General features: G+C 39.0%; 2 long non-coding RNA genes across 4 annotated transcripts in view; one reads left to right on the forward strand and one right to left on the reverse strand.

Moving 5' to 3' along the window:
• Positions 1–3,790: 3,790 nt before the first annotated feature.
• On the reverse strand, positions 3,791–18,116 carry LOC140635896 (uncharacterized). 2 transcript variants are annotated; one of them, XR_012033228.1, is made up of 3 exons: positions 12,799–18,116; positions 5,178–5,270; positions 3,791–4,911 (listed from the first exon to the last, which is right to left on the reverse strand). It is a non-coding gene; the product is annotated as an uncharacterized lncRNA (long non-coding RNA). The 2 variants fall into 2 exon arrangements; XR_012033227.1 differs by lacking the exon at positions 12,799–18,116 and adding an exon at positions 5,616–6,508.
• The window catches only part of LOC140635897 (uncharacterized), a 28,410-nt gene continuing 7,544 nt past the window's right edge, over positions 5,930–26,795 (forward strand). For both annotated transcript variants that reach the window (XR_012033230.1, XR_012033229.1), the window contains exons 1-3: positions 5,930–6,181; positions 15,043–15,096; positions 16,077–16,377. This is a non-coding gene — a long non-coding RNA (uncharacterized lncRNA). The remainder of the gene's footprint in view (positions 6,182–15,042; positions 15,097–16,076; positions 16,378–26,795) is intronic.

Genomic DNA, 26,795 nt, shown 5'->3' on the forward strand with positions numbered 1-26,795 from the left:
ATGGTTTTGCTCTAACTTGCCTGCCTGAGGGTCCTCAATACCATATCTCATCCAAATGGATGCTGGTGCTCTGGACCAGCCCTCCTTTCCCCTAGTGCAGATTTCCATTCATTGCCAAGATGATTGTCCTAAGCTATGGTCTTAAAATTACAAATTGTTGTAAATGATTGCTCCCCAGGATCCTGTAACGTCACCTCTGACGTTACAGAAAGGGCAAAGCCACCCTTTCAGAAGCCAGGAACTTCTCCACTGTCTTTCTAATCCTACCTCAAAACTTGCTCAGAAACACTTCAATAATTATGAGCATTTTATATACAAGCATTGAGCTAGGCACTGCAGGAGAAGTAGAAATGAATAAGACACTGTTCCTAGACTTTTAGAGTCATCAATATAAGTAGCAAAAGACAAGCAGTAACAATTAGTAATTAGTAATTCAGGAATTGGTAGAATGGGAGTTCAGTGTGGGACATGGGAATTCAGTGGTGAGACAAACCACCAGAAGCCAGAAGACTTATTTAAGAAATTAAAATCTGAAGTTGACCTTGAAGGATAAATATGCTCTCAATGGGTGGACATGGGGAATAGATGAAAAGCGTTTCATTTGAGACACATAGGTTGGAAAGCAAAGGGCGTCTTTAACCAATGGTAAGTATTCCAGTTTTTTTTTTTTTTTAATTTTTATTTATTTATGATAGTCACACACAGAGAGAGAGAGAGAGAGAGGCAGAGACATAGGCAGAAGGAGAAGCAGGCTCCATGCACCGGGAGCCCGACGTGGGATTCGATCCCGGGTCTCCAGGATCGCGCCCTGGGCCAAAGGCAGGCGCCAAACCGCTGCGCCACCCAGGGATCCCAAGTATTCCAGTTTTACTAGAATGATAAAGTATATGAAAGTTGAAGGTAGATGAAGCCATATGATAATAAACATTGAAAAATAAGGTGAGTTTGATTTTAATTCAATAAACAATGGGAAAAATATTAGGTTTTTGAGCTGGGAAAAGACACGATCAAAGCCAAGTTTTAGAAAGTGTAATGTGCAGTGGAGAGCAGTGTTGGGAAGCTCTTCCAGCAGTTTAGCTGAGGGAAAATACCAGTTCGTAATTAAAGTGGTGGCCCCTGATGGGAAGGAGACAGGTGAGAGATATTATAGAGTTGGAATCTTTAGGATATAATCTTTGGTTTGTTGTGGGGAAGGGAGGAGTGAAATTTGACTCTAAGGTTCCTCCTTGAGTCACCCTGTGGCTTAAGTGAACCCATAACAAACGAGAAGAGGCAAGTTAGAAGGGAATATAATGTAGTGGTTCTGGTTATGTTGAGAATGAGATATTCATGGAATAGACAGATGGAGGTGTCTGAGCCAGCTTAAGGTTCTGATCTAAATGAAGACAGAGTTTAAGAGCAAATGATAAAAATTTAGGATTATTCCAATAACTAACTACTGAGGTTGAAGTCTTAGAACTTAATGAGATAATTGGAGACTTTACAGAGCATTTAAGAGTGAGGAGCTTAGGTCAGCACCTTGCAGAACATGGTAGATGCATTTATTCAGAGCTGAAAATATTATTTTGGCTTAGTATGGGTGATATTTGTATTAACGATATAAAGGACCCTTTTGGCTTAAATTTGAAAGAATAGATTTGGGATGGAATAGTAGGTTTGGGGTATCAAGCAGTGTCTCCTAAGTATTCTGACAACACAATAGAGTCATGTCTGTATGCTGTGCTACGGATCCACCATCACAGGTGGGAAGAGATTTGTAATTCATCAGAAAAGCCTGAAATAATCCCTGAAAATAAATAAATCATTGATAATGAGCTTGGAGTCTTATATCTCTTAGGGATATTTGAATTTTAATAGGAGTCTCCTAAATGCCACACAAACTTTAATCAAAGTAATTAGTAATTAATGACATGGTTTCAGATATAATACAAGCCAATAAATATTATTTCCGAATGGAAATCATACAACATATATCGTCCCTTAATTCAGGGTACTGTTTTGGGGGACCTATATTAGTGGATAAGTAGGAACAGGTTACAGTAAACATACTGATTATTTGTAAAGAGAGGTTTTTCTAACATACTTGGTAATTTTTGCAATTAAAATATTTCTATTGAAATACTTGTAATGATTAGTACTGTATTATCTAAAAGAATGTGCTAATTGTGTGTATATCAACCCCAACATTCACCCCAAGTCTTCAGAGAAAAGATGACCCATAAGTTTGGTATAAAATTGGGTAGGAGTTGGATAAGCAGAGAGGAGGAGGAGAGAGCCCTCTATCTGAGCAGGAGATGGTCAAAGTGTGTTTAGGGTGTGTGTGTGCGCATATGTGTTGGGGGATGGGTTTAAACTTTTTACAAAATAAACTGAGATAATAAATAAAGAAAAATGATGATGTGAATATTTTCTAGGGATAATATCACCTGTTTTTGTTCAATTTTCCTTTTCTTCCAAAGAGATTTTTCCCACCCATTTCCTTTCTTTGGGAGAAAGGGCCTGTACAGTTTTTCTTGACCCCAAACCTAAACACATAGGTTCACATTGTGCCAGAGCACTAGATCAGAAGTATGACTTACTGAGTAAAGAGAGGTAGTGTTTCATCTAAAACCTGAAGACAGATTTTGGTGAAGCCACAGAGAGGCTATGCAGGGTTGTATAGGAGATTACAGACCTAGAAAGCAGAGTGTATCTCAGCTAATCTTAAGCCTATTTATTTTTATTTTATTTTTTAAATGTTTTTTAAAGCAATCTCTATGCCCAACATGGAGTAGGCTCCAAAATTCATAAATCTGTCGTCCTGTTCAAAAAGACACAAGGCAAGGAGAATGAGACCCCAAAGAGGGACTGTGTGTGAAGAAACTAGAGCTACTTGTAATTTGATTTTAAATTCTCTTTCACTCCCTATTTGCCTTACTTGTACTTGCCTGTATTGTTATAAAACAGGTAAGCTGAACATTTTATGAGGTTAGAAGAGCAGGATATACTTATGATACTATGGCATCATCCCAAAAAGCATTTATCAAGTGACTAATAGTTGCATTAGCACATGGACAATTAATCTAACATGGTTCTTTCCAGAGCTGGAAGATTTATAGGTATCGGCAGTATTTTCTTGGGCTCATCCTTTGCCTTCTATATGTACAATTTCCAGAATTGTTTTCACCTTAGTATATAAATATTCCATTTTTGCTTTTTTTGTGTTTTTAGAAGATTAAAGCCTTAAAGAAGGGCTTTGGTAGCTGACAGAGGCAATAATAATCTAAGTAAGTAAAAACTTAAACTACATAAAAATTACAGAGATTTAAGTGTGATCCTAATTATATTTATTAAATACTGTTCAATTTAGATAGTATGCTGTCTCTATACTATCAGCAAATCAATACTGGGTGTAAGTGAAATGTGTGTACTTTTCATAAATATGTTTGATTTTTATAGGTCAAACATTTTATAAATAGAGACCTAGGATAAGCAAGTCAGTGTTATGAAGACATAAAGCTCTAATTAGGAGGAAAATATAAGGGAGATGTAGCACGTGATGATCATTCTTCCCATTTGTAGGCATTAGCCTTGATTTGATTTAGAGCTATTCATATACCGCCCGTGTATACAATGCTAATAGAATAAACAGACTGTGTCAGTAACCTGTCTCAGGAAAGGGGAATAAGGAATCATGTTCTAGCAGGGGGATACTTGAAGACAAAATCATCTTTGAGCCCTTCATTTTGTATTTCTATCTTCTGAGGGGTATAAAATGTGTAGGCACATCAAAGTTCATAACAAAAATTGCTCATGCCATTAGGAAGACGTATTTATTTTCAGCAATGTAAGGGGGAAAGCATACAATTGGGGTGGAGAGAGAGGGGGACAGAGCGAGAGAGAGACACACAGAGAGAGAGAGATCTGCTGCAGACATCACCTGAGTGGGAAATTACACATCCTGCACACACACGCACGCTCTGCACACACATGCACAGAATTCATCTCTGACAATTTAATTGTTTAATGGTAGGACTAACAAGGAATCCTTTCTAAAGTAATGGCATATAAAGGCTTCCTAGTGAAGTTAATATTCCTGCTGCATTTGATGGGTGTTTCCCATTTGTGCAGTTCTGCCCTAACAGACTCCTGGTGTTTGATGAGGGGAGGCAGGAGGGGTGGTGGCGTCTGTGTTCAATAGCAGAACCTGGTGTGTGCCTTAGCCTGTGACCTTAGCCATTAAAACAATACATCTGAGGCCACGACTGGCACCAGAGCAATTGCTCACGTTGGTTGTGATGTCTTGGCTTGCAGTCCAAGGATCTGGTCTTCTTGGACCCATGGCTGGGTGTTTTGAGCACAGAGCCCTTGCCTGCATAGTTGTCCGTTTTCTCTTAGTTTCCTAGAACCAGGGTTTGGCAGCCATTTGTGCTGAGGTGTGAGGACTTCAGTTTGACCAGGCTTCTAGATAATGAAATGAATGATGTCTCAGCTGCTAGGATTTGAATCCTCATCTGGAGCCACACAGTCTCTTCTCATATTTCCTTATGGTTCAGCCTTTGCTCATTTCTGTGCTCTAATTGGATCCCTGGGTGGCCTGCCTGTTATAGCCATATACACAACAATGGAGGCTCTGTGGAGGAATAACTGTGTCTCAAGAAATATAAAGTTCCCAAAGCAATCCCTCATTTGGTAGTTTCCATTCTTAAATCAATACATTTTACATTCATTACTCTGGTTACTTGGCCTCGAAAACAAAAGTTTTGTTGCCTGTATCAGAGGAACCCAGTGGTAGTGGTGGAGATAGAGTTTGACCACAACAGAGAAGGCGGTTTGCTCTGGAGCGTGGTTTCCCATTGGTTGTGGAACAGCTCCCATGCTGTCTGCTTCTCTCGCTGGAGCTCTATCTGTGTCTTTCAGTCTAGGAAAAGGCTTAGTAGGCAGAATTGAAAATGACAGACTATTTTTAACACAAGCTTTATACCCCACAGTTCTGGTTCTTACTTCTATTATCATTACTTATTCATAGACTTTTATTCCCAAATATCATTACCCTTTACAGTAATAGGATCAGCAAAGCAACCACTTAAAACAAAACAAACAAATGTAGGAATCCAAGTCCCACTCATGGCAACATTTCCCCCCTCTTGCCAGTGCTCTGTCTCTCTCTGACTACCTGTGGGAAAAGGAGTACTTACCAGTTAGTAAGAAGCTCTGTTGCTTCAGAAATGCAGTAGGTAATGATATGAAGGCACTGAGAGTCTAAGGAAACAGAAAGGAGGTAATGAAATCTGAAAAGCAAACAAACAAGAGAAGGAAAATGAAGTGGACGAAGGTGGGAAGTGGAAAGCAAACGAAGAATGCACAGTGTGTGTTGCTTAAATTCAGTTTTGGCAGAGGCCAACACCTATCTAAAACAGATCTTATTTAATTTACAGAGACTCTGAAGCAGGATTGTGTAATTATTCCCTATCCAGCAACAACAGCTACATGACCTGAGGGCCTACTATATGCCAGATGCTTTCTAAAGGTTATTTGATTGATACCACTTTTAATAGTGGGCATGACTACCTCCATTTTACAGTGAAGGGGACTGAGGCTTGGACAAGCTAACTGGAGTGTCTAAAGTTGCATACCTCAATTGGATAGACCTGGAATGTCAACTTAGATTGTTTGAATCCAAATCCTATGTTCATAAACACTACAATTTTTTCAGACTGACTTCCACTGTGCCTTATGCCTTGCATCTCACTTGGTCATTTGTCTTTCCACTTGTATATTTATTTATGTATACAACGTATTGTTCCAGAAATGATTTAAGATGGTATAAATGCCTTGGAGCTATGCACGCATCTAAGCAGCTTGCACATGGTTAGGACATTCTATGTATTTGTAGATTGAGCCATGGAACATCAATTGTCAAGAGTTTAGAATTCTTTCACTGTGGAATTCTCGTCCTTTTTTATCTTTAAAAGTAGGCCAGCCAGAAATCCATCTGTGCAGGCTTGGATACAGGAACCAGAGTCTGGACTAGCTAATCTCCCCAAATCTTTTCTAGGCCTTCTCTATTACCATGCTTTATGGGAATTACTTCTCTTTGGTAATTAATTACAGAAATGTGAAAAGTGAATTGGCAGGAAGAAAAAAGGATAACTTTACCATGGAGTAACCTGGCAAACACTACTTCAGGCAAGTGCTGAAGGTCAGCATCAACAGTAATAAGTCATGTTGATAGCATGTACTATTGATCCAGTGTATTGAAGATAGCACTTTACCTCTGTGATCTTCCTCCCCAAAACCCATAACTTCAGTCTAATTGTGAGTTAAACATCAGAAAAATCCCAATTAAGTGACAAATTATACAAAATACCACGCCAGTACTCCTTAAAACTGTCAAGGTCATCAAAAACAAGGAAAGCCTGAGAAACTGTCAGTCAAGAGGAGCCTATGGAGACAGGGTGGCTAAATGTAATGTGGTGTCCTGAAACAGAAAAGGGACATTAAGTGGAAACTAAGGAAATGTTAATAAAGAATGAACTCTAGTTAAGTATCATGTATCCGAATTAGTTCATTAATAGTAACAAAGGTACTATACTAAAGTAAGATAATAATAGGGGAATCAAATCTAACACTGTCTAGGGGTGGCTGAATGGCTCAGTCAGTTAAGTGTCCAAGTTTTGATCTTAGTTCAGGTCTTGATCTCAGGGTCATGAATTCAGGCCCTGAGCTGGGCTCCATGCTGGGTGTGGAGGCTACTAATTAATTAATTAAACTGTTCTAAAAAATAAAGTTTATAAAAGTATTTGCTTACACACACACACACACACACACACACACACACACACACACACTAATTGGCCAAGATTTTTGAGAGAACCAATGGGATGACTAGAAGTAGAATGTGTGTCCCTGTATTGAAAACCTAACCCAACAATTGAGATGGATAGCTTTTCCTCAAATTGATGTAGTTTTGCTTCCTGTTGATCTCTGGATTTTTATTATCAGCTTTTGAAGGGTCTACTGAGTTTCTGATGACCTTGAGTAACTAAATGCCATTGCAACATATACTTACGGAGCTTTACTGGCTCTAGGATACATATAATTCCACTCATGTTCCAGACCTTTCAATGATGTAATCCTGTACCCAGTTCACTATTGAGCTATTCCAATGCCTTTGTTTAGTTCTTCAGAACCTAGGAAGCATTCCTGAATCACTCCAAAAATTGATCAAATAATTATTTCAATCTGAAACTCTAATGCCACATCCTATTTGGTTTACTTTTTATTGGAAACTCCCAATGTCTTATATGTAGCTGTACCCACTGCAATATCACCAATAGAAATCACAGATGTTTGCACATCACATTACAGTTGCTGTAGATATCGCAAAATATCATTTACACTCATGACTAATTTGAAATTATAGTCGTTATTAGATTTGCTACTGTATCTTGATATTTAATGCATTAATAAAGAAGTACATGTATTACTGTAGCAAACATTTAAAAATATTTTGATAATTGTATTTTAATATAATTGGTTTTCTCTGTAATCCTATGGAGCTTTTAAAATACAATTAAAAACATTTTTTCTGAGAAAGGGTGCAAAAGCTTCTCAGACTCCCAAAGAGGCTCATGGTGTAAAAAAGATTAAGAATCTTTGATGTAGTGGAAAGAATACTGAACTGGGACTCATGAATCCTGAATTGTGTAATCTCCATAGAATCTCTTGACCTCTAGTTTCCTCATTTTTCTCACTCTTGTGTACCTTAAAAAAAAAAGTCAGAGCAGATCAAATCAGATAACACATAGGGGAATGCCCGTAAATTGCAAAACCATGGAACTGTAAGGAATCAGTGCTATTGTTATGTTTTGGCCATTAGATAAAAATGACTTTTTTTTTTTTTTACCAGGGTTTTAAATGTAGTTAATTGCTAGGAATATTTCTCACTCAATGATTTAGACCATGCTTACATGAGCAAAAGGAAATGGAAAATTGAGTCAATTCTCTGGATAATAATTCATGCTAATAGGTTCCTACATTTGCTTGCAACATCCAGATAATCAAAGAAAATGTGTTTTAACTTGAATTATCAGCATAGCTCTATCACAATTCTCAACTCTATTTTCAATGTATAGACTCAAATGCCAACAATAAAGTTCTTAATATTAAGAGGAGTAGAATTACTTTCAGACCCCTATTCTAGTGATGTTACTCCAAATGTGCACACTGAGATAGCTCATGTGTTCTAAGAGACATTGATGGTTGTGCACCAGGACATGTGCATATCATTGATTAGAGATTTCTTCTGTGCTGGGTAGACATTTTCAATTCCATTTGTATCCACAGACCCTAAAGCACTTGGACTTCTGTATAACACACATGTCTGAGGACAGTGTTGTCTAGTTAGACCCTCAGCAGTTTGCAAGTAGAGGACATTTTCAGTGAAAAGGCAGGCTTACCCTTGCTATACGGTGTCTAGATCCTAAGCAATCTATACATAACAATGGGCAGTCATGCTTTCAGGGAAGCTTACAAACCAAACTGTAAACTGAAAGGACTTGAATTAGTTAGAAGATCAAATAAGGAATTCAACTGGAAAATCTTAGTGAGTCTGATCCTTTCCACCCTCTGCTATAAAAGTAAGTTCATTCAGTCTAAAGAAATTGGTAATTGCATTTTCTTTCCCTGCTATCTCTTCCCACAACTTTTCATACCAATACAAATGTATGGGTTTAATTTGATTGAGGATACAATTACTTTGAGAAGATCTACTATATTGACTTGCAGGAAAATACTTCCAACAAAAAGAAAATCATCTGGGCAATAGACCATCACTTAATAGATAAAGCACATTACACACCGTGATAGTTTGCCAAGGCCGCCATAACAAAGTTCCACCAACTGGGTGGCTCAAACAACAGAAATTAATTTTCTCACAGTTCTGGAGGCCAGATGTCCGAGATCAAGGTGTTGGCAGGGTTTGTTCCTTCTGAGGGCTGTGAGAGAGAATCTGATCCATACCAAGCCTTTAGCTTCTGGTGGTTGGTTAGTAATCATTAGCATTTCTTGGTTTGTTGAAACATCACCTGGATCTCTGCCTTCATTTTCACAAAACATTTTGCCTGTGTGGGTGTCTCTACAACCATATTTCCTCTTTTTATAAGGACATTAATTATATTGGATGATGGCCCACCCTAATAATTTCATCTTAACGAATTATATCTGTAATGAGCCTATTTCCAAATTAGGTCACAGTCTGAGATACTGGGGTTAGTGATTTAACATATGAATTTGGGAGGGGGGGGGGACACAATTCAACTCATAACACACACCAAGTGTTCAATATATATTTGAAACCCTGAACTAAAAGGTAACATACTTGAGAAGGGCTAGGAGGGTATGCACTTCTTGAGGAGACATATGGGCAAAGCTCTGATGACAGTATAACCATGTATATAACTCAGCAGCTAAATTAATACAGACTTCTACCCATCATTAGAGTAACTTTCGGCAGCAGTTTTTAATTTTTATTCTGAAGGATCTCTTAACGGTCTCCTGGGATTTTATCTAAAAAAGAAGCTTTACATGAGTTACCCAGGGGTAAATCTGACTTTCTACTGTAAAGACAGTCACGCTTATCCTATAGTTTGTCATTCTCTCTGGAACACATTGATTTTGTTTATCACGCAGTTTGAGGAAGGCATCCCTACTGCCTAAGGACTTAGTGTTGCTGAGAGTATGTCCAAAGCAGGAAGATAGATATAAGGACCAGCCTTTAATTGAAATAAATTGAGGGAATATGGTTAAGCCAGACTGAGGTTCCAGATCAAATTTTATTTTTTTTATTTTTATTTATTTATTTTTTTGATTTTTTGTTGTTGTTGTTGTTGAAGATCAAATTTTAGAAAGAACTTTCCCTTTACTAACTTATTTTCCTGAGATCAAGACCTGAGCTGAGATCAAGAGTCAGATGCTTACCCCACTGAGCCACTCAGGTGCCCCTTCCTTCACTTTTTAGTACTAATATACTATGTATATTAGTATAGTTAAAAAAGTCAAAGTTCTATAAGGCTTATAACTAAAACCAATGATTTCTATCCCACTTCTACCCATCTCCAATTATTACTACCTAGAAACAACTACTAAAGACATTTCTAGGTCTTTCTTTTGGTACTTCCCTTCATATTTCTAAACACCATTTTTGAATGTTCATTCCTTCTATTTTTCATTTTAGTTGTATCTGTTCTTGACTTCCCACCATGTAAGGTGAGGGTTTGGTTCTCTCATGGGTCCCCTTAGTCTTCCCTCTTTTCACCTCATCTTTTTTTTCTTTTTAAGATTTTATTTATTTATTCATGAGAGACAGGGAGAGAGAGAGAGAGAAAAGGGCAGAGACACAGGCAGAGGAAGAAGCAGGCTCCATGCAGGGAGTCCGACGTGGGACTCGATCCTGAGTCTCCAGGATCAGGCCCTGGGCTGAAGGCGGCGCTAAACTGCTGAGCCACCCGGGCTGCCCCTCAGCTCATCTTCTTAATATATCATGATTTTTGGCTAGTTGAATTCAGATTCTTAAGTAGGTAAATACTTTCCACAACTCTCCATGTAGTGAACTATGACTACATATCCCTTTTTGTGAAGTTTTTTTTTTTTACCCTCTTGGATTGATAATTGCCTGTTGTTTTTTTCTCCTTACTTTTCTACGCATCTATTGTTCATGCTCTTGCAAACTCACTGCCGGAGTATAAATCTCCTTTCAATTATTCTTCCTTCTCCTCCTCATGTCTCCCGCCCCCATCTCCCACCTAACCTTCTACCTCTCGCCCATACACCTTCTTTCTCCAGGCATCCTTCCTGGAGCCCTCCATTTTCTGATCCAATCAGAGACCCTGGTTGCTCCCTACACTTACTGCCTCCAGCTGTCATTCAGGGTCTTCCATTATCGTCTTGGGGTTCAATTTGCCTCATTCTTGTGGTCAATCCCTTATCTCTTGTTTCTTAGATCTCATCTATTTTTCTTTCAAACTTCCTTTCTTTTGGTGGATTACATTTTTAAGTAGCTTCCCAAGAAAAGACACATGGGCGGGGGGGGGACATTTTCTAAGGCATTGTGTGCCAATTGTCAGTTATGGACTGTCAGCTCTATTGTCCCACTTTTAGGGTCCCAGAGCTGGACCTTATAAATACTTTTCCTTTGCCAGCTGGAGCAGTGTTAAGTTTCATCAATGGAAGACTCTGGAAAGACATTGAAGGCAGAGCAAAGGGGCTTTTCTTCCTGGCTCCCATGGGGAGCTGCCAACAAATGTGTAGGGAACTCAGGGACACTTGCCCTCCAGCAAGTTTCTCCTCTCACCTCCAGCAGGTAGGTAGCAAGTGTCTCCAGTTCATCTTCCCATGACTCCTACTAAGCCAGCTCCACCTCACTCCTGTGGGTGGCATCCTACACATTGGCGTCAGTGTGCCGCACCCCAGTGGGCAGTTTCCCATGGACCAGCTTTGGCCCATGGCACCCTAGTGAACTTCTCCACCAGAAGAGGACACAGGCTTTAGCTGTGCTTTCTATGAGGAGATCTGGACTTCAGCCTTTGGGAGAGGAGGCTTTTCCAAGTTTATTCCTTCCTTGTCTTGGGGTACTTGCCCCAGAAGCAACTGCTCCCTACACTTAGTATTCCTGTATACTTTCGGGTTCTCTTTTACCATGTTAAGCATCTTCTACTAATTAATAATTTGTCATATTAAACTTTCCCTGCATCTGACTATATACTTTACATATCTGAAAATTTGTTTATCCTCTTATTTTTTAAAAATATTTTATTTATTTATTCATGAGAGACAGTGAGAGAGAGAGAGGCAGAGACACAGGCAGAGGGAGAAGCAGGCTCCATACAAGGATCCTGATGTGGGACTTGATCCCGGGACTCCGGGATTGCGCCCTGAGCCAAAGGCAGATGCTCAACTGCTGAGCCTCCCAGGCGCCCCATCCTCTTATTTGATTGAACACTTGGTTAGGCAGAGAATTCTGGGTTGAAAATAATTTCCTTCAGAATTTTTGATACTGCTGCATTTATTTCTATTTTCCATTGTTATTATTGAGAAGTTTACTGTTGTGCTGGTTCCCATTCTGTTGTATATGACATTTAAAAAAAAATGGAAGTTTTCAGGATCTTCTTTTTATTACCGGGATTCTGAAATTTCATGATGTGTCTCGGAATGGGCAAGGTGTTAGGAATACTCTAGAAACTCATGTCACTGAGTTCTAGGATATTTTCTTTGATTTATTTCTATAATGGCACCCTCCTCTTCATTTTCTCTACTTATTCCTTCTGGAATTCCTATTGCATGGATGTTGGATATTCTATACCGGTCTTCTAGTTTTCTAAATTTTCTCTCTCATTTTCCATCTGGGTTTTCCTTTCCTTTCTTTTTTTTTTTTCCGGAAGATTAAGGCAACCCTATTCCATAGTCTTTCTCTGCTGTTGTGTATGTATGTATGAATGTATGTATGTATGTACGTATGTATTTTTGCTATTGTGTATTTAAGAGCGAGGCACTAAGAAACTGTATGGAAGCCTTCTTGTGAATGGTGGGGTGGGGGTGATGCCTCTGGAATGGTGGCTTTCATTACAGGGTGGCAGGGTTGGACAATGTTATAAGTTCCCCCAGCAGTCGGTATATGGGAGGCTCTTGAGTTGGTCAATTTTCCCAGAGGAGAATCTTTCAGTCTTCTGTTCAGAGGTGAGGGTGTGTGTGGGAGGGTGAATCAGCCTGGATGCCAGGATTCTAGGGAGCCAAGTTACAGAAAAGCAATGAAATTCTCACCTTTCATATGTAGACTTTGATCATTAGGGTGTATCCCTCCCCATGGCTTCCTGATATCCTTTGTCCGGAGCCACTTGATGGAGCTTCTTCCCAGAGCAAACCCCCAAGTCTTCCACCGGGATGGGAAGAGGTAGTCACTCTGTGGGGTGGAGGAGGGGATCTGTGAGTTCTAACCACTTCCTATACAGATTTACTCTATCCTTCCTTTGTAAGGTCTCCCTGACCAGCTCTTTGAGGTCTGTAACACCCGTAATTTCTAGGCTACCCTGGGGTTCTGTACAGTTGATGGTCTTGCTCCTGGGTTACCCTACTTTGCTTTGTGCTGGTTTAAAAGTTTTAGTTTCTCTTAGCTAGGAAGGATTTTACACTCATCTATTCACTTTCTAAATTCTAACAGGTTACACTGTCTCCTCTTTTCTCCTCCTTGCATTTCCTGATTTGTGTCTTTTAGGAACTCTATTTCATGTTGTGAGGCCCTGGAAGGAACTAGAGGTACATATGTGTTCACTGTGTTGTGTTTGATCAGCAATCTCTTTTGCTTCTTACGGTTTTATTATAAGAGATAGGGGATAGGAAATCATTTCTCCCATTTGGCTTGTGGGGTTGAATTAGATGGAAGTGCTACATCTTCCAGAAGCAAAGCTTACTACTGAGAATAGAAGACTTGAATCAAAATATGAACATAGAATATATATGAATGAATATAGAATATAGACACTGAGGACCTCAAGCATCAACATTTATGGGAAATTAGAAATTCACTGAATGGCCAAAATAAAAAAGAATTTATATATTTCACGATAACATGCTTCTTGATATGGATGGACTAGTTAAATCTTTCAAATCTCAGAAGATAATAGTTGGAAACAGAAAGTTACTCCCTTGATGTACCTAAATAAGTTTGCTATTTAAATAATTTATAAAAGACACTGGGTTATGTTGGCAAATTGAATTTAGATAAAATATTTTAAAAATTATTTATAAAAAAGAAAATTGGCTCATTAATTTCCTTCTCAATATTTCCCATGTTTGGAGATTTCTATTTATTGTCACTCCTCTCAGATTTCAGAGGAAGAGAGGAAGAGTCAGAGAGAGATGAGCAGAGGGGAGCAGGTTACATAAGGTAGCATACCTCCACTTGGACCCTTAGAATCACTCAGCGGTAAATGTACACAGTCCCCAGCAACATGTAAAAACAGTGTATGAGGTCTGCTTCTCCTCACTCTACCAATAATCTCAAGTAATTTTAAATTCCTTAATTCTTTTTCTTTAAAATGGCTTTTTCTTTACGCAATTTCGAAAACTTTAAACCAACATACTTCTAAATTTCTCTTAAAAGTGTGCTTAGTGGGGATCCCTGGGTGGCACAGCGGTTTGGCGCCTGCCTTTGGCCCAGGGCGCGATCCTGGAGACCCGGGATCGAATCCCACGTCGGGCTTCCGGTGCATGGAGCCTGCTTCTCCCTCTGCCTGTGTCTCTGCCTCTCTCTCTCTCACTGTGTGCCTATCATAAATAAATAAAAAAAAATTAAAAAAAAAAAAGTGTGCTTAGTGAGTGATATCTTTATTCTCCGAGTCAATATTTCATTGCTTTAGAGGGAGAGCAGATACTAGCTAGAAAAACAAACTTACTGCTCAGTTCTGACTGTCAGGTTTTTGTGTTTGGTTGGTTGGTTTTTGCATCTTGAATGAGAGAAAAGTCTTAAAAGCCAGACTTGGTTGAGACATTATTAAGACTTCTCTTCATTTATCAAAATCAAAGCTTGGACACCCGAACATAAAGTTTGGCATAAACTGGGACTGGGAAATAAAGCAGTGTCTCCTTGCCTGGAGACAAATGAAGGGTGAAGGATGGAGTGGAAGAAGGAGGAAGATTCGGGAGGTAGAAGACTAGGGTGGAGATACTACTAGATCCCTGAGAAAGGACCCAGCAACCCTACTCCTGTGCCTCCTTAAAGGTGACACATGCCCGTGAGGTCACAGAAACCCCAGGGCAGCCACAGATGGGGCAAGGAGACAGGCTATCCAGGCTTGCACTTCCCCTTACAAAGGACAAAGGTCCACCTCTTCCCAGTTGAGAGTAAATAAGGCATACCATCACCAAATTCGTGGCACCTTGCAATTTTGTCTTCTGTTCACAAAATGTTATTTTAATAATTATAATAGGTAATATTTAAAGCTTTTCAAATGGACTCTGCTAAGCACTTTGCACGGATTATCTCATTGTGAGTTTTTTTTTCTGCAGTAGCCCCCTATAAGAGGCAGCATTTCACGGAGGGAGTACGGAGATTTAAAGAAGGTAATACCTTGCCCACGATGCTTGTCAGTGAGTGGTAGAGCCAGGACAGGAGTCAAGATGTAGATGTCCACACTCTTACTCCTTCCCCAGAACTGCCTCTCTGGCAGCCCTCTTCTTCTTTCCTCCCCTCACTCAGAGCCTTTCTGCTACCTTCCTCCTCCTCCCAAATCAAAGAGGGTAAGCTCTGTAATTAACCATCTGTATTAGTTCAGTGTTTGAGTAATCGCAGTGTACAGAGAGGCCCGACTTAGGTTGGTTTGACCTACGATTTTTCGACTTTATGGTATTGTACAGGCTATATGAATTCAGTAGAAACCATATGTCAAGTTTTGAAATTTGCTCTTTTCCCAGCTAGTGTTAGGCTGCACATTCCTCTCGTGTGATGCTGGGCAGCAGCAGTGAGCCACGGCGCCCAGTCAGCTTCATGATTCCAAGGGTTAACAACCAACACACTTACAACGGTTCTGTATGGCAGTGTTTGGGGTTCATTAAATTACACGAGAGAGTGAACACTTTATTATACAACAGGCTTTGTGTCAGATGATTTTGCCCAAGGGCAGGCTAACGTAAGTGCCCTGAGCACGTTGAAGGTAGGCTAGACTGAGCTGAGATGTTCAGTAGGCTAGATGTATTAGATGTGTTTTCCACTACTGATATTTTTACCTCGTGGTGAGCTGATTGGGATACAACCCCATTGTAAGTAAAGGAAGACCTGTGCTTGAACCTCATTCATACTAAACTGTTACCTCAGTCAGGCACTTAAATATTTTTTAGCTTCATTGAGATATAATCTACATATTGTAAAATTTGCCCATTTCAAGTGTCCAATTTTCAGAAATTTTGGAGCCCTGCAGCCATACTTGTAATCCAGTTTTAGAAGATTTTTGTCACCTCTAAAATTCTCTCATATCTATATATAATATAGACTTGTAGACACCCTCAACTTCAGACAACCACTAATCTACTTTCTGTTTCTATAGATTTGATGTTTCAAGATACTTCATATAAATGAAAGCATACCTGATGTGATCTTCTGTGTCTAGCTTTCTTCGCTTCGTGTGACATTTTTGAGATGTGTCAAATTCATCCTTTTTTCTTGATGAACAGTATTTCATTGTGTGGATGTACTCCATTTTGTTTGTCTCCTCACTGGTTGGTGGAAACTTGGAGTTGTGTCCATTTCTTGGCTTTTGTGAATCATGCTGCTATGGATATTCATGTGTTCATTTTTATGTGGACAAATCTTTCATTTCTCTGGGAGTGGAATCACTGGCTCATATGGTAAGTTTGTGTTTGACTTTTTAAGAAACAGCAACTTGTATTTTATTTGCATCTCTGAATGTGGATTTAAAGACTTTTCTCTCAATTAAAGGAATTTCAACCATCAGTAAGCTAGGGAGAGACATAAAGTTGGAGAGATGGTGGACTCTCACTGTAGGGAACTCTGATTTCATTCTTTACCAATGCTTTGCAGAGTGCCTGAGGCCCTCACTGAAAATGGGCCCAGGCTATTCGTGCCACACAGTTCCTTTCTATTTTGGTTAAGTTGGCATATGATGCTGAGATCAAGTCCCGCTTACCGTGAAGGCTAAAGAAGACTTCTAGAAGGGCTAGTACTCTACAAGTCATCCACCAAAAAGACTTCTCCCTCCAGACACAATGGTGGCCCACGGATTGAATTCAGCCTGCAGGCATCGATTATTGGCCTTCACAAAGTCTTAAAATTTAAATTTGAATGTTTACGGATTGTTCATGTGTTCCCCATTGTACTCCTATTTCTCATTACTGTCTATTGACTAACACAAGAACAACATTGGAGAACTCATGCTACTTGATTGCAAAACTTACTATGAAGTTCGGGTGAGCCAGATTAAGGAGGGCATATGCTGTGATGAGCACCGAATGATGGATGGAAGTGTTGAGTCACTAAATTTTATACCTGAAACTAATATTACACTGTATATTAACCAACTGGAATTTAAATAAAAACTAAAAAAGAAAAAAAAAAAGATTATAGTATAGATTGAGACAGTGTGTTATTTGGTGAAAGAAAGGACATACAGATCAATAGAACCAAACAGAGAGTCCAAAAATACACCTGCTTTTATGCGGGCAATTGGTATTTGACGAAGGTGGAAAGGCAACTCAGTGGAGAAAAGACAGTCTTTTCAAGAAATGGTGCTTAAACAGTTGGACACCCAGATGTAAGAAACCTACAAAAACCAAACCAAACAAAAACTGAATACCTCTGTTCTTCAAAAACACTGTTAAGAGAATGGCGAGAAAGCCAAGGATTAGAATAAAATATTTACAAAACACATTTCTTCTGAAGGATGGTGACCACATGACCACATGATGTATATAAAGAACTAAAAACACCCTCAGTAATAAAGAAATAAATAACCTAAAAAATGGGCAAAAAATATGAACAGGCATCAAGATATCACATCAAAGAACATATGCAGATGGCAAATAAACACATTAAAAGATGCTTAACAACATTAGTCCTTAGGGAAATGCAAATTAGAATCACAACGCATTATCACTATGTATCTATTAGAATGGGTAGCATTAACAAGCAAAACAGAAATACCCTTTTTCTTTTGGTGTGTGGGGGGATACAGAGAGGGGCCGAAGGGGAGGAGGGAGAGAGAATCCCAAGCAGCCTCCATGCTCAGCACAGAGCCTGTCGTGGGGCTCGAATTCAGGACCCTGAGATCATGACCTGAGCTGAAACCAGGAGTCGGTCGCTCAACTGACTGAGCCACCCAGGTGCCCCCAAAACACCTTTTAATATCAAGTGCTGGCAAGAACACAAAGCAAGTTGACCTTGTTGGTGGCAATGCAAAATATGACAGACCCTTTAAAAAACATTTGGTGGTTTCCTTTTTTTTTTAAGATTTTATTTATTTATTCATGAAAGACACACACACACGAGAGAGAGAGAGAGAGGCAGAGACACAGGCAGAGGGAGAAGCAGACTCCATGCAGGGAACCCGACGTGGGACTCGATCCTGGGACTCTAGGATCAAGCCCTGGGCTGAAGGTGGCACTAAACTGCTAGGCCACCAGGCCTATCCACATTTGGTGGTTTCTAATAAAGTTGAACATATAGTTATCGTATATGATCCAGAAATCCCCCCCGAGGTATTTACCCAAAAGCAATAAAAACTAATGTTCACATACAAGAAATTATAAATGCTTATAGTTATTTTATTTATAATTAGTCAACACTGGATGTGGGGGAATGCCCATCAGCTGGTGAGTGAAACCAGTACATGCACACAATGGAACACTACCCAGCAATAAAAAGGAACACACCGGTGAGAGACACAACAGCATGGATAACTCTCCAATGCATTACACAAAACCAAAGAAGAAGACTCCGAAGGTTAAGTACCGTACAATTCCATTTATGTGACATTCTGAAGAAGGCAAAACCACAGAAAAAAGATTGGTAGCACAGGGGGTTTGAAAGTAGGGGAGAGACTGAATATAAAGAAACATGAGGGGGCACCTGGGGTGGCTCAGTGGTTGAGCATCTGCCTTCGACTCAGGTGGTGATCCCGGGGTCCTGGGATTAGGTCCCGCATGGGGCTCCCCATGGGAAGCCAGTTTCTCCCTCTGCCTATGTCTCTGCCTCTCTCTCTGTGTCTCCCATGAATGAATAAATAAAATCTTTAAAAAAAATAAACATGAGGACACTTTTGAAAGGAAGGAGCTGCTCTGTATCTTGATTGTAGTGGTGCTTATGTGAGTGTGTCATAACTCACAGGACCGTTCACTGTACACTGAAGATGACAGATTCCATTGTATATATTCTGAAATTATTCTTTAATGAGCCTGAAAGAAAAGCCCATAGGACTACTTTCAGCTCTAGCATTTATAAGATAGTAAGTAACCCATCCGTTCCAGGTAACCTTACAATATGGAGACAGTATCTCTTTTTTTCACTATTATTAAGTATTCATCCTGAGAAAGGGAAGGTTACCAAACTGAGCTTGTATAGAAGATGTTCACAATTGCTGAGTATCTCCTTAGCATAAATCTCAATAAAGCTTTTCTGGTTATATTTATAGGCATGCTCACATTTTTACCTCCCTAATATAGCTGTTAGGAATATGAAATCTTTTCAGTTTCCACTTCAATGATGAGCATTTTTCATTTATGTGTTCTAGTGCACATGCAACATAAAGTCTGTTGTATCACTTTATACCTTTTGCAGATCATGTTTAATTTTGTTTGCCCAGAATGTAACAATGAAATTCTAATATATATATATAAAATTAGAAGTTCCATTATTATATATATGTGTGTGTGTGTATATATATATATATATATATATTCTATTCATACTTCACATTCTTAAAGTAACAGAAGAGACTTAATGCACTTCTGTCCTCTGAGGAAGCTTGTGGTAAAACAAGAGAAACATTATGAATAATTAAAAATATGATATTTACTGCAGGAGAAAGATAAATCTTTGAGAAATCTCTGCCAGCAGAAAGCTTCATAATCAGGTTCCATATCCTTATAAATAAATTGCTAGTCTTTTCAGGTGTCAAGGGATTTTACAGTCAGATATTAATGAGATAAAGATGCTCAGCTTGGTCATTAAGGGGGAGAAGTTACTTCTTGTTAATTTTTATCATGAGTTACTTCTTGTTAATTCTTATCATGCTTCAGTGTCAGCTAACAAGTGGGTTCCGGATGCTTAGGTTTGGGCCAAAACTAGAGTTATAAAAAAGATAAGGGGGACCTTAGGCTGAAGAATTAGTTTTGAGAGATTCCATTTCAAAAAAGTCAGACCTTGGGAAAAACTAATTAGGAAATTAGTTTTTCTTTAGGAAATTAATTTTTCTTCATCATAGAAATCTGATCTCTTTCATGTGTTTGGCCATTTGGCCTATCATTCTTTTACATATTATTACAGAAAAACCTCTCTCTTCTGTCAGTAAGGAATTATGGTGAATTTAAGAAAGTAGTTAATCAATCTGGCCAATCAATGGATACAATAATTAACGAGGATTCAGTAGACTTGGGATCCAGCTACACTGTGGCCTTAACTAGCTGTGCAGCCTTGGACAAGTGACTTTGTCTATCTGGGCCCTCAGCTTTCTCCTGAATATGATGATGTGATTGAATCTGATAATCCCTAAAATAAATCATAGTAATTTTTAATAAAGATTTTATTTATTTATTCATGAGAGACACAGAGAGAGAGAGAGGTAGAGACATGGACAGAGGGGGAAGCATGTTCCCTGTGGGGAGCCTGTTGTGGGACTTGATTCCAGGACTCTGGGATCACGCCCTGAGCCAAAGGGAGATGCTCAACCACTGAGCCACCCAGGTGCCCCTATAGTTCTAAAATCATTTCATTGCATGAAACATCAATTTTCAAATTATTTGAACATGATGTATAAACCTATATTAAATATAATTATGTCCCTCATAATTCAGAATGCGTTTCAAAACCAAGCACACTTTAGAGTCATTGCTATTAAGGCCTAGCAAAGTTCTGGTTAAACAGAAGTTTCAGACTAATGGTAATCTCATTAGACTAGCTTTCACAAGTGTCTCACACAAATATAAAATTTTAATTGTAATAAAAAATTTACCCTCATTTTTATAAAACAAAATCTAATTCTGCAATTAACCACAAGAGAAGGGGATGTGAATTCTTTATTCATAATTAGGAAGTTCACATATAACATTCTGACAATTGTCAACTAGTTCAGACTCTTTCACTAGTGTGAAATGTAGATTATCAGCTAGTGTTTATAAAAAATTTAAACGAGAGAATTTTCTGATCGGCTCCAGGTAGACTCTAGAATGTAATACATTCTATGCATTTTTTTTAGTTGACTGATTTAGAAGCCAACAAATTAATAATTAAAAAATACAGTTAACTTCTTTTAACTGGGTTAAGCTAATTGAAATTGTGATATTTTGGATAAGGACTAAGTTGAAATTTACATGTCCTTCCCTCACGTTTTCCCTTCATTCTAGTCCTCCTTCACCAAACATTTATTGAGTGGTTACTATATCAGACTTTAATTTCGAGATAACTCAAAAACATGGAAACCAAAATCCCTGACCTTAAGAAGAGACTCAATCTATCAGGCAAAGCATCTAATTTCATCATTATAAAATGATGTGACAATTTATACATAAGCTAGGAGGAGAGAATTTACTTACCTTGTGTGCTCTCTCTCTCTTTCACATATACACACACATACACACACAGTTTGTTTGAAATGACCATTTCATATTACACTTGATTTTTTTTTTTTTTTATGATAGTCACACACACACACACAGAGAGAGAGAGGCAGAGACACGGGCAGAGGGAGAAGCAGGCTCCATGCACCGGGAGCCCGACGTGGGATTCGATCCCGGGTCTCCAGGATCGCACCCTGGGCCAAAGGCAGGCGCCAAACCACTCTGCGCCACCCAGGGATCCCATATTACACTTGATTTTACCCAAAAGGTCGAGAAGTGATGACCATTTCATATCAAAAATTTTTAAAGATTTTATTTATTTGAGAGAGAGAGAAAACATTTAAAAGACCCTGGACCCCGAGATCCTGACCTGAGCTGAAGGCAGATGCTTAACCGACTGAGCCACCCAGGTGCCCCTCACATCAAATTTTAAAGAGTAATTTTGAACCACTGGAGCACTTTTGAAGCACAAAAGTTACATACATATAACATCATTCTCGTTGTTTTTGAAAGCAGATATAAGAATCCTTACTTTTTTGAAAATCCATATGCTTTTATAGTTGGTATTACTAGGAGAAATTGAAAGTAATAAAAACATATTCAAAACCTATTTTAGGGATCCCTGGGTGGCGCAGCGGTTTAGCGCCTGCCTTTGGCCCAGGGCGCGATCCTGGAGACCCAGGATCGAAACCCACATCGGGCTCCCGGTGCTTGGAGCCTGCTTCTCCCTCTGCCTGTGTCTCTGCCTCTCTCTCTCTGTGACTATCATAAATAAAAAAAAAAAAAAAAAAAAAAAAAAAAAACCTATTTTAGGGGCGCCTGGGTGGCTCAGTTGGTTGAGCATCTATCTGCCTGCCTTTGGCTTATAAGGGTCATGATCCTGGGGTGCTGGGATCGAGTCCTGCATTAGCCCCTGGCCGGGCTCCCCCTTAGTGGGGAGTCTGCTTCTCCCTCTCCCTCTGCTCCTCCCTTTCCCCCTCATGCTGTCTCTCTCTTGAGTAAATAAATAAAATATTTTTTTTTTTAAATCTATTTTAGGTGAAATGATCATTTGTTTTTGGTGAAAATAAAGAGACAGGTGTTTTTCATATATTTCTGGCTAGGAGTAAAAATTGGTACAACCTTTCTGGAGTGCTATATAATATGATTTATCAGAAGGTTTAAAATGTGCATACTGTGATCCAGCAAGTTTATCTTAATAACTGAAGATGAATGGAAAGATTCAGCTAGTAGTGCATACACATTTAGGATTGTTATTTTTTGTGGTTGCTGTTGAATTGACCCTTTTATCAGTAGGTAATTGCCCTGCTTTATTGCTAAGCATTTTGGGTGGGGTAAGATTCTGTTGGTCAATGGAGGGATACAAATAAATTCCTGTTATAATAAATGGGAATCTAGAAAAATATATTCTTTAACTTAACTATTCGAAACAGTTGCTCCAATTCTGCTTGAGCCTGAGCAGGTACATGTTAGCAATGAACAAAGCTACAAAATAGCTTTCTATTATTAATAGTCTGAGACACATGACTTCTAATTAGGCACAAAACAAACAACAGTAAACTTCACACATTGTTTATAATCATATTAGGGATTTATTACCATATAAATTGTTTCTGTAAAATACATATGACTTATGCTATCCAGTTGGATAAATTTTATTGCTTTCCTGTGGTTCTGTGCTTTATCTTAATATTATTTTTGAGCACACTTTTGAGTTCATATCATAGCATTTAAAAGTCATTGGTACTAACTAAGCAGAATGCCTAACACAAAATAGAGAAACTAAGCTATGTTGCCGTCTTTAGATCAAATTTTCCATCCCTAATTATCTGGTTATTTTGATGAGAATTAATTGAGCTCAAGGCTGTGCTGACACCTTGTGTCTAAATATATTTGAAAGAAATTTTGCAAAGTCAAAGAAATCTGAATACGAAGTAACCACATCAACTTCATCAATCTGATGGTTTTTGAGTTTCTTCTTAATTATATTGATTCACCATTTCACTTTCTGTTTGCTCCCACCATATGTCCTATTGCCTGGTGTTGCAATATAGAAACATGTTCATGTCCCAAGTAACAAAATCATATTATAAAAGTAGATCTCTTTGGGGCACGTGGGTGGGTCACTCAGTTAAGCATCTGTCTTGGGCTCAGGTCATGATCCCAGGGTCCTGGGATCAAGCCTCACATCAGCTCCCTGCTCAGGGAGGAGCCTGCTCCTCTCTCCTGCTTGTGTTCTCTCTCACTCTCTCTCTCAAATAAATAAATAAAATCTTAAAAAAAAAAAAAAGTAGATCTCTTTAAAACAAAGTCAGCTGCAGAGTCTCTGCTATGCCTTCTATTAAGGGGTAGAGTCGAATATCACTCCCCTTGAATCTGGGCTGGCTAGTTGGCTTGCCAGCTAACATTTTTTAGACCTCCAAAGACCACACTTTGATTGCAAGCCTGAAGATGCTTGAGAGTAGATTCCGCACCTGAAGTTTTTATGGGTTTGGTCAGGATTTAGCTCTAGGTACCTGCTACTTCAGAAGAAACATCCTAAGTGTTTTCAGAGGATGGAACCAAGAAGGGTGGTGATTCTACCAAGTTGAGAGGGACCAGTGTATGGATCTGGTCAAGAGTTACTCAGTTGGTCCTAGAGGTAAATCTAATTCATCTTGGGGGGGAAGGGGGGTGGGCTCAGAATGCATCCATTAGGATGAGGCCTGTAAGTCTGTATTTTTTTTTAAGATTTTATTTATTTATTCATGAGACAGAGAGAGAGAGAGAGAGAGGCAGAGACACAGGCAGAGGGAGAAGCAGGCTCCATGTAGGGATCCTGATGCGGGACTTGATCCCCAGTCTCCAGGATCACGCCCTGGGCCGAAGGTGGTGCTAAACCGCTGGGCCACCTGGGCTGCCCATGTCAGTCTGTATTTTTAACACTCCTCCCTCCCCAGGTGCTTCTTAAGCATGTGAACATTTGAGAGCCATTGATATTAAGAATTGAATTGAAGAGCCTGGGTCTTTTCCCTGTCCCTCCCTGTCCTACATAACTTCTCAAATGCCCGTCAAGACATTTCACTCTATTGCTGTCAATGAGAGACCCATGTAGAACAGAATCAAAATCAAGGAAAGAATCAGAAGGAATTTGACTAGGAGCAAAGTGATTATGTCTGTAGTGGCCATGAAAGGCAAGGACAACCATCCACTACTGGTTTTCAAGAAATAAAGATGAAAACTCTTTTTTTTTTTTTTTTTGAAAACTCTTTAAAGTAAGACGAATAATCAAATTCATTTTCACCTTTTAAGATTTCCTATAGCCAACCGATAATCTGTACAGTACTGAAGAAGGTTATTTGGAAAGTATTCTCAATAGCAAAGGAGGGTGAAATGAAGAATCAATCAAAAGAAGACCACATGACTTTGAAAAAATAGGTTAGTGGTTAAAGCTAGGAGAGAAAGCTGAGGAGCTGCAGCAATCCTCCTAAGGATGGCTCAGACCATGTAAACAGGAGTAGAATCTCTGTCCATTTTTCTCTAAAACCATACTTAAACTCTCTTCTGAAACAATAACCATGAACCTTTCTGTAATAATTTTGTAAGTCTGATACTCAAAGGTGTTTTTCTGTATATACTTGCTTTATAGGTAAAACATTTTAAATCATGTTGGTCAGCAGTTAAGGTTTCCTTCCTTCAGCAGTTAAGGTGTTTCCTTCCTTCAGCAGTTAAGGTGGAGCAACAGTAAGTGGCAGGAAGATCTTAGTTATATGGTCCCAACTGAATGACTACAGTCCCATTCTAGGCGTGCTTATCCAACATGTAAATATGAAACTTTCTTTTAAAATATGTCTTAAGGGGATCTCCGGGTGGCTCAGTGGTTTAGCTCCTGCCTTAGGCCCAGGGCGTGATCCTGGAGTCCTGGGATCGAGTCCCACATCGGGCTCCCTGCATGGAGCCTGCTTCCCTCCCTTTGCCTTTGTCTCTGCCTCTCTCTCTCTCTCTCTGTGTCTCTCATGCATAAATAAATAAAATCTTTAAAAAAATAAAATATGTCTTAAAGTTGAACTTGTAACTATGACCAACATGATTTAAAATGTTTTACCTATAAAGCAAGTATATACAGAAAAGCACTTCGGTAGAACCTGCTAATTTTTCATGAATGTGTAACTTATCTTTTACTAATCAACTTTGAGTTGTCACTCTCTTAATAAGTGATGTTCTTCTCCGGCTGGTCCCGACTAATAAGACTAAACAATCACAACTGATATTTCCATATGGTCATTTTTTCTTGGCTTTCTCCCTTATATAAATGGCAGAGGGGTAACAAGAATGTATATACTCAGAATTGTTGGTTTATTCATACTTAGAAGTTTACAAGAGAGGAAGCATCTTCCCTGGACCTATAGAATATTCTCCATGCAGTTGGGTGTCTCAAATATAGCAGAAAGGTTTATATATTAAATACTTCCTAGGGATTTCCCTAAAAGTCTGTGCCAGTATGTTCTCCTTTGGATACAGAGTTTACCGAAAGAGATCCTACAACCAACTTTAAAAGGCTATCTTTTAGAAGAATTAAGCATACAATAAAATTGTTATATACTCTTGGGTTATATTCACAGAAAGTACACAGTAATTGATATTTTTCACAGAAATGTGCTAGTAGGGAAGAAAAACCAAGCATGCTAATAATTAACAATACTGAAATTCTCATTAAGTATTGGCAGATGTTGGAGCGTTAGTCTGAAATTAGCAGAAATTCGTCTGCCCCTTGGCAGCAAAATTTAATCCTTTTCTTGATGGTGACAATCTAACCTTTGTAACTGATAGTCAACATAGAGAGTGCATTCAATTACACATATAAACAATGTATTTTAAAAGATTGTGTTCGAATTATATATAGGTCCAAACTAGTTTTTCCAATTTGATGCCTTTGTTCAAAAACATTTTAAAAACTCTTTTGGAATTTGCAGGCCTCCCCTGCAATCCTCAAAGTACGTCAATTATAGTTCCTTGAAAATGGGCTCAACCCTAGGGAAATCCCTAAAAATACTACTTGGTATCTAGAATTGTGAATACGATACAAATTCAAACTGTAGGTTAAAGCTAAGTCATATCCCTTAACAGTAGGGAGCAGATTTTATTTCCCAGAGATGGTTGCCACCTTCTATCACATCTGCCACATCCTATTTATACCTGGATAGACCTTTATCACTGTGTTAATCGACAGAGAATGGAGGAAATGACACTCTGTGACTTCCAAGGCTAGGTCATACAAAGGCCACACACTTCCGCCTTGGTTTCTCGGGACCCTCGCACTTGGAACCCAGCTACCATGCCACTGAAAACCAGTGAGCGTAGCTGACAGCCCATTATTAACTACCAAGCATGTGAATGAGCCCTTGGATGATTTCAGCCCCCACCTATTGAACCATTTCCAGCTCGTGAGTTAGCTCAGCTGACACTGCAGAGATGAGGTGTCTCTGCTAAGCTGTGCC

This window comes from Canis lupus, chromosome 6 (genome assembly GCF_048164855.1).
Source record: "Canis lupus baileyi chromosome 6, mCanLup2.hap1, whole genome shotgun sequence".
Lineage (NCBI taxonomy): Eukaryota > Metazoa > Chordata > Mammalia > Carnivora > Canidae > Canis > Canis lupus.